A 9,355-nucleotide genomic window follows, 5' to 3' on the forward strand; every position below is an offset into this window, starting at 1 on the left:
CTCTCTCTCTCTCTCTGTCTCTCTCTCTCTCTCTCCCTGTCCCTCTCTCTCCCTGTCCCTCACTCTCTCCCTCTATCTCACTCTCTCTCTCCCTGTCCCCTCTGTCTGTCCCTCTCTCTCTCCCTGTCTCTCTCTCTCTCCCTGTCCCTCTCTCTCTCTCTCCCTGTCCCTCTCTCCCTCTCTCTCTCTCTGTCACTCTCTCTCTCTCTCTCCCTGTCCCTCGCTCTCTCTCCCTCTCTCTCTCTCTCCCTGTCCCTCTCTCTCCCTGTCCCTCACTCTCTCTCCCTCTTTCTCACTCTCTCTCTCCCTGTCCCTCTCACTCTCTCCCTGTCCCTCTCTCTCTCTCTCCCTGTCCCTCTCTCTCTCTCTCTCCCCCTGTCTATCTCTCTCTCTCCCTGTCCCTCTCTCTCTCTGTTCCTCTCTCTCTCTCTCTCTCCCCTCTCTCTCTCTCTCTGTCCCTCTCTCTCTCTCCCTGTCCCTCTCTCTCTCTCCCTCACTCTCTCTCTCCCTGTCTCTCTCTCTCTCTCCCCCGTCCCTCTCTCTCTCTCCCTCCCTGTCCGTCTCTCTCTCACTGTCCCTCTCTCTCTCTGTCTCTCTGTCTCTCTCTCTCTGTCCCTCTCCCCCCACTCTCTCTCTGTCCCTCTCTCTCTCCATATCCCTCTCTCTCTCTCCCTGTCCCTCTCTCTCTCTCTCTCTGTCCCTCCCCCCTCACTCTCTCTCTGTATCTCTCTCTCCCTGTCCCTCTCTCTCTCCCCCTCACTGTCTCTCTCTCTCCCTGTCCCTCTCTCTCTCCCTGTCCCTCACTCTCTCTCTCTGTCCCTCTCTCTCTCTGTGTCCCTGTCCCTCACTCTCTCTCCCTCTATCTCACTCTCTCTCTCTCTCCCTGTCCCTCTCACTCTCTCTCTCCCTCTCTCTCTCTCTCTCTCCCTGTCCCTCTCTCTCTCCATATACCCCTCATTCGCCCTGTCCCTCTCTCTCTCTCTCTCTCTCTCTCTCTCTCTCTCTCTCTCTCTCTCTCTCTCTCTCTCTCTTTCTCTCTCTCTCTCACTCTCACTCTCCCTGTCGGTCTCTCTCTCTCTCTCTCTCTCTGTGTGTCTGTCCCTCTCAGATAGCCCGGAGTAAGTTACATCCTGGAATCGAATCGCGGAGTTCAGAGTGGTTTATATACCGAATAACAGATAGCCTGGAGTGAGTTCCAGCCTGGAATCAAATCGCGGAGTTCAGAGTGGTTTATGTACAGAATTTCAGAGATCCCGGCGTGAGTTATAGCCTGGATTCTAATTGAGGGATTCAGAGTGGTTTATATACAGAATAACAGATAGCCCAGGTTGAGTTACAGCCTGGAATCTAATTGAGGGGTTCAGAGTGGTTTACATACAGAATAACAGATATCCCGGGGTGAGTTACAGCCTGGATTCTAATTGAGGGATTCAGAGTGGTTTATATACAAAATAACAGATAGCCCAGGTTGAGTTACAGCCTGGAATCTAATTGAGGGGTTCAGAGTGGTTTATATACAGAAGAACAGATAGTCCAGAGTGACTTACAGCCTGGAATCTAATTGAGGGGTTCAGGCCTGTTTATATACAGAATAACAGATAGCCCGGGGTGAGTTACAGCCTGGAATCTAATCAAGGGGTTCAGGCTGGTTTATGTGACAGAATAACAGTAATCCCGAGGTCAGTTAAAGCCTGGAATGTAATCGAGGGGTTCGGGGTGGTTCATATACAGAAAACAAATACCCCGGTGTGAGTTAAGGCATGGAATCTAATTGAGGGGTTAAGGCTTGTTTATATACAGAATATATATTCAGAATATATATTTCATATTCAGAATAACAGATGGCTCGGAGTGAGTTGCAGCGTGGAATCGAATCGCGGGGTTCAGGGTGATTTATATACAGAATAACAGATAGCCCAGAGTGAGTTGCAGCCTGGAATCTAATCGCGGGGTTCAGGGTAGTTTATAAACAGAATAACAGATAGCCTGGAGTGAGTTACAGCTTGGAATTTAATCGCGGGGTTTAGGGTGGTTTATATACAGAATAACAGACAGCCCGGAGTGAGTTACAGCCTAGAATCAAATTGAGGTGTTCAGAGTGGGTTATATATAGAATAACAGATATCCCGGAGTGAGTTACAACTTGGAATCGAATCGAGGTGTTCAGGGTGGGTTGCATACAGAATAACAGATAGCCTGGAGTGAGTTGCAAATTGCATTCAAATTGAGGGTATTGTGCAATTAATCGACAGAGCAACGGGATACGAGAGGAGAGAAAGCAGAGGAGAAATTACCCACCATGGACCAACTCAACAATGAGCTGAGCCAGACAGGATTCAACTGCTTTATGTGGAGGTTTCTATGTGTTCTGAAAGATGGGACAGAAACAGGCAGATACCCACAGTTTCTATGATGTTGCAGTCAAATATCTGAAAGACAGGGAATCCCTAAGCAGAGACGCAGAGTTAAACTCAGTTTAAACTCTCTCCATCACACACACACACCCACACATAGAAACTGAATATAATGTGGAGAAATGTCCATGTGCAGCACAGATTTCCAAACTAACTCAGTGACAGATGAAAACCCCGTTCTCTGCCCAGTCCCCACTTCCAGACCCAGGGATGCTTTATCCCTGACCCAGGGCATGTTTCTGACTGGATATTATTACATTGTAACATGAAGGTACTGAGTGTAACAGTTTGCTACATCCTATCATGTCATCTATTTTGCTGTCAGTGTTTTGTGAATTATATTGAAAACATTGGCAGGTGCAAGAGAATATTCTGGAAGGTGATTTGCAGTAAGAATAGAAAAAGCTGAATGTTTCTGTGTAAAATGATGAGAAATTCTGAAGCAGTATTGTTCAGATGCTACAGCTGATCATGTACGTAAACATCAGTAAGTTAACATGATGGTAGTGCCAGCAGATTGGAGGACCAGTGATACATTGATCATTATTGAGATTAGATTGTGTTGGGAACATGAGTTTAACATGACAGGAAGTGGAATCAAATCAATGGGTTCAGGGTGGTTAATATAAAGATTAACAGATAGCCCAGAGTGAGTTACAGCCTGGAATCGAATTGAGGGGTTCAGGCTTGTTTATATACAGATTAACAGATAGCCATGTGTGAGCAAATGCCTGGAACCTACTTGAGGAGTTCAGAGTGATTTAAATACAGAATAACAGATAGACCAGCATGTGTTACAGCCTGGATTCTAATTGAGGGTTTCAGGGTAGTTTATATACAGGATAACAAATATCCCGGAGTGAGTTAAAGCCTGGAATGTAATCGAGGGGTTCAGAGTGGTTAATATACAAAACACAGATACTCTGGAGTGAGTTAAGGCATGGAATCTAATTGAGGGGTTCAGGCATGTTTATATACAGATTAAAAGATATCCCTGAGTGAGCTAATGCCCGGAACCTAATTGGGGAGTTCAGAGTGATTTATATACAGAATAACAGATGCCACAGAATGAGATACAGACAGGAATCCAATCGAGGGGTTCAGGGTGTTTTGCATACAGAATAACAGATACTCTGGAGTGAGTTACAGCCTGGATTCAAATCGAGGTGTTCAGGGTGGGTTATATACAAAATATCAGATAGCCCAGAGTGAGTTACAGCCTGGAATCTAATCGAGGGGTTCAGGGGGTTAAAATACAGAATAACAGATAGCCTGGAGTGAGTTACAGATTGGAATCAAATCGAGGTGTTCAGGGTGGGTTACATACAGAATAACAGATAACAAGTAGTGAGTCACAAAATCGCGGAGTCATACAGTCCTAGAGATGTACAGCATGGAAACAGACCCTTTGGTCCAACCCGTCTATGCCGACCAGATATCCTAACCTACTCTAGTCTCTTTTTCAAGCACTTGGCCCATCTCCCTCCAAAACTTTCCCATTCACATATCCATCGAGCTGAATTTTAAATGTTGCAATTGTACTCCCTCCACCACTTCCTCTGACAGTTCATTGCATTCATGGACCACCCTCTGAGTGAACAAGTTGCCCCTTAGGTCTCTTCCATATCTTTCCCCTCTCACACTAAACCTCTGCCCTCTAGTTCTGGACTCCCCTACAGCGAGGAAAAGACTTTGTCTATTTCTCCTATCCATGCCCGTCTTGATTTTATAAACATCGATAAAGTCACGCCTCAGCCTCTGAAGCTCCAGGGAAAACAGCCCCAGCTTATTCAGCCTCTCCCCTTGGCTCAAATCCTCTGGTTTATGTCACAGAATAACAGAGAGCCCACAGTGAGTAACTGCCTGGAATCTAATTGAGGGGTTCAGAGTGGTTTATATACAGTATAACAGATAGCCCGGAGTGAGTTACAGCCTGGAATCTAATTGAGGGGTTCAGAGTGGTTTATATACAGAATAACAGTTAGGCCGGAGTGAGTGACAGCCTGGAATCTAATTGAGGGGTTCAGAGTGGTTTATATACAGAATAACTGATAGCCCACAGTGAGTAACTGCCTGGAATCTAATTGAGGGGTTCAGAGTGGTTTATATACAGAATAACAGAGAGCCCACAGTGAGTAACTGCCTGGAATATAATTGAGGGGTTCAGAGTGGTTTATATACAGAATAACAGTTAGGCCGGAGTGAGTGACAGCCTGGAATCTAATTGAGGGGTTCAGAGTGGTTTATATACAGAATAACTGATAGCCCACAGTGAGTAACTGCCTGGAATCTAATTGAGGGGTTCAGAGTGGTTTATATACAGAATAACAGAGAGCCCACAGTGAGTAACTGCCTGGAATCTAATTGAGGGGTTCAGAGTGGTTTATATACAGAATAACAGATAGCCCAGGGTGAGTTACAGTCTGGAATCTAATTGAGGGTTTCAGAATGGTTTATATACAGAATAACAGATAGCCCGGGGTTAGTTACAGCCTGGAATCTAATTGAGGGGTTCAGAGCTGTTTATATACAGAATAACAGATATCCCAGTGTGAGTTACAGCCTGGAATCTAATTGAGGGGTTCAGAGTGGTTTATATACTGTGGCCTTTGGTGATGGCATTTACTGTCCAGATCCAGTCTGTACTGGAATGACGGGAGACACACTATGAAGTATTTGAACTTCAGTCACCTTTAGAAATAGCTGAGACTGACTCAGGACACGGGGATATGGAGATGTTGGCCTTACAAACCTTTCAGACATCCCGTGGAAGAATAAAGGAAGTGATGGATAATTTTCATCTCCATGGAGACGATGTTCATGAACTGGATAGATAGTAATTAACCTTATTGGAGTTTATAAATAGAGACGTCGTATTTAAAAAGCAAAGAGTTCATAGTGTAAAAGTAAAATTTGTAGTTCACCCTCAGTGGGAACATTGTGTGTAATCCTTGTCCTCATTCTCCACCAAAAGCATGCAAAGAAGTGAGAAAGGGCACAGACGCTGTTTCCTGGATAGCAAGATATAAGAAAGCCAAGTGACGTTGTTTACTAAGACATAAGAATATCAGAAAAGATACAACCGGTTTCATCGGGATGATAGAAAGAATGACGGAGTTTATTCACGAGATTTGGAAATGCTGGAGCAAAAACACGCAAGTTTGATGTAAACAAATGAGATTTTCACATAACGCGAGGTTTGAATGAGTAAATCGGGGAAAGTCCCTCTTTCGAGTGAATCAATAACTATCGTTTGAGCTTGAAAACCATTAGGGAATGATTAAGAAAAGTTTGGATGAGAGTTTCTTCCACGCAATAGAGTTATTTAAATCGTGAACGACTTTACAGAAGTAAAACGTAGAAGCTGACTTCAGAGTGGTTTAAAAGATACACGAAAAAACGTACAAGGAGAGAATTTACCATTGAGTGAAAGTCAGTATGGTTGCGTAACAATTTCGAATTTGTTGACTTCAGACACAAAGATATTTCATGAACACGTACAACTGAATAAGACTGAGTATAACAAGTTCATGGATTGGTAAGGTGTGGCGTATTATTCAAGGTGAAACTCGGTAAATGGCGCTGATGTCCTAAAATAACTGCAGACAGAAGTGATATCCTAATGACTAGGAATTGAATCGTCACTTGGAGATGCAACACCTACTTTAAAGATTTGACCACATTCACATGATGTTATGTACATTTCGTACATTCTTAACTCCACCCAAGAAATCCACCAAGAAGACTGGGTCCTTTTGTATTGTTAACCCTCTGTACTTCTCTGCAGCACGCCAGTTAAGATAAAATATGCTCACACCAAAATTCAGTTCAATACAATATTCAAACGGTCCTATGTGATTTCTTTTTTTATTATTGCAGCAACCTTTGTGAGTTTGTAAAAAAACTGTGTAACATATAACCAGTTCAACTTCTATTTTCCCAGAATTTAAAGTAGTGCACATGAGAAACGTTATCCAACTGGTGAAAAATCACCTTCGGCTCTCTCTCCACATAGTCTCTTCACGTTTTAGATACTTGCAGTATGTTTGTTGATCAAGGAGTCATTATCCAGAAAAGGTTGTTTCTCAATCCACAAACACGGGTATTTTCCCATAAACTTGGCTTTGCTCAATATCACCTTCTGTCCGTACCCCTCAACACGACGACAAATTGAAGCTGCTCCATGTGAGGCTCAAAATTAAAACTTCGGCACAGCACAGCCCACTATACTGGAACAGAGATACCGTGCACTGGTCACCTTCAGCACAGGAGCAACACATTAATGCTTACCTCCACATTCCTGGTTTTACCTTAACGTTTGGGAAACCGAGTTTCTCTGATTCCATGGCAAGTAAACGGGGATTATATTATCATCTTCAACAGTGGTTCTGTCCCCGAGTGAGGAAAGTGGTGAGGTACTCATTGTAAAGATGGATAGATTGATGAAATGTACAATTTCATCTTTTGCCTTCATTAACTCATGAGCTTTTTATTTTGTTTTGCATCTGTAGAAATCTTAAAATCTTCATCTTGAACAGACTCAATGACAGATCTCCATCGTGTCTCTGGCATCGAATTTCATAGTGCAAACTCCCTCTGAATTCTTCCACCGCATTCCGCTGTTTGGGAAGTATTCCTGTTGTGGGAAATGCACTTCCCCGTGTGTCACGTGCTGCTCCCAGCATGCGCTCTGGCACTGCACTCATTTTCCTTCTGACACTTGCTCACTCTGTTGCTGTGATCATACAGTGACTTGGTGTCGCACGCCCAGGAAAATGATACGCATCAAGGTTTTTGCATTGTTGAGATCAATTGTCAGTTTAGCCTTATTTTGGATTTTGAAATTGTCTGTTCTGTACACAAGTGCGTGTCAAAAACATCTGAGTGGAAGTTAGGTCTTCGGAATAATGACATTGAGCACTATGCACTCTCCTCCAGTCTGGAAAACAATTCCTCACAGGCAATTTAATAGACAATAGACAGTCGGTGCAGGAGTGGGCCATTCTGCCCTTCGAGCCAGCACCACCATTCATTATGGTCATGCCCTGAACATCCTCAGTCTGTATCCTGTTCCTGCCTTATCCCCATAACCCTTGATTCCACTATCCTTAAGAGCTCTATCCAACTCTTTATTGAAAGAACACCTCCTGCTGTCTCGGGTTCTTCATTCCATTGACTTCAAATTTCACAGAATTCAACAGACCTTGTTACATAGTCATTTCCTCATTTTTGTTCAGATCACTGTGTGCCCAGTGTGACAGTGGGAGTGCACTTGCCCCACAACCCAGGGGTCAGACCATAGTCTTGGAACCGGACTGTATTATTTGTCATTTCACCAACACCAGGGAGAAATATCTGCTGCTCTGCATAATTTACGAAATTCAATTATACATAAGGTCAGAGCTTTTTGAGTATCTGTGATGTGGTGGCCGAGAGGTTAAGGCGATGGATTACTAATCTATTGTGCTCTGCACGCGTGGATTCGAGTCCCACTGTCATCAACGGCTTTCAATGGTGCGGTTTTTCAGCTGTCGCATTGAAACTGGAACTCCAACGGTCAGTTTATATGCATTGTCGCTATTACAAAATCTCAAGGGATAGTTTGCGCCGTTTGACTAAACTGCATTGAAATCTAGTTTGCTTTGGGATAATGAAAAGGAGCGCGATTTTCTTTTTCAAGTCAAGCTGCTGTTAACGTTTTTTCGTATGAGAGCTGCGAAATGCATGTTTATGCAAAGGGAATCTTAATGAATGTTTTGTCAGATGAAATCTGGAGGAAGTTGAGTAGAAGTAATTCATCCTGGTGAGAAGAGCACAGCGAAACAGCACAAAATAATGGAGATATTTCAAAAGGGGCAGGGCGTGGGTGTAGGGGCACTGAGAACTGGCTGTAAATGCACAGTGGAGAATTGCCGCTGTGGGTGCCGTGCATGGGCACGGAGAGACTTACACATTGGTCTCGCCCTCGCCCCTTGCTCTCGCCGTTGATGAATGCTGGACATAAGGCACAGATAAACACAAGATGTGGGAAGCAAGCTCCCTCTCGTTATGCACACACTGGATGCATCACATTGAACTATGAACAACTGGAGAAATCAGCATGTTACCTATAGGGATTGAAACTAAACTGTGGATCATTAACCGCAGATTCATGGAACATAAACATGAAAAATGATTTAAAATGTAGGGTGGAGGGTTGCTTCGCTGAGCTGTAACTTTGATATCCAGACGTTTCATTACTTGGCTAGGTAACATCATCATCAGTGGCGACCTCCAATTGAAGCAAAGCCGTTGTCTCCTGCTTTCTATTTATATTTTTCTTCTCGATGGGGTTCCTGGGGTTTGTGGTGATGTCATTTCCTGTTCGTTTTCTGATGGGTTGATAGATGGCATCTAGATCTAAGTGTTTGTTTATGGCATTGTGGTTGAAGTGCCAGGTCTCTAGGAATTCTCTGGCATGTCTTTGCTTAGCCTGTTCCAGGATAGATGTGTTGTCCCAGTCGAAATAGTGGTATTTTTAATCAGTGTGTAGGGCTACGAAGGAGAGAAGGTCGTGTCTTTTTGTGGCGAGCTGGTGTTCGTATATCCTGGTGGCTAACTTTCTTCCTGTTTGTCTTACGTAGTGTTGGTGGCAATCCTTGCATGGAACCTTGTAGATGACGTTGGTTTTGTCCATGGGTTGAACTGTGTCTTTTAAGTTTGTTAGTTTTTGTTTGAGAGTGTTGGTGGATTTGTGTACAACTAGGATTCCGAGGGGTCTGAATAGTCTGGCTGTCATTTCTGAAACTTCTTCGATGTATGGTAAGGTAGTTAAGGTTTCTGGCTGTGTTTGGTCTGCTTGTCGTGGTTTGTTCTTGAGGAATCTGCGAACTGTATTTTTTGAGAATCTATTCTTCTCGAATACGTTGTATAGGTGGTTCTCCTCTGTTTTCCGAAGTTCG

General features: G+C 43.8%; 1 non-coding gene across 1 annotated transcript; it reads left to right on the forward strand.

The window, feature by feature from the left end:
- The first annotated feature begins 7,833 nt into the window (after positions 1-7,833).
- Positions 7,834-7,915, forward strand: trnas-acu (transfer RNA serine (anticodon ACU)). The gene has a single exon. It is a non-coding gene; the product is annotated as a tRNA-Ser (tRNA).
- Positions 7,916-9,355: the final 1,440 nt, after the last annotated feature.

The sequence above is a fragment of the Chiloscyllium punctatum genome, chromosome 21 (assembly GCF_047496795.1).
Source record: "Chiloscyllium punctatum isolate Juve2018m chromosome 21, sChiPun1.3, whole genome shotgun sequence".
Classification (NCBI taxonomy): Eukaryota; Metazoa; Chordata; class Chondrichthyes; order Orectolobiformes; family Hemiscylliidae; genus Chiloscyllium; species Chiloscyllium punctatum.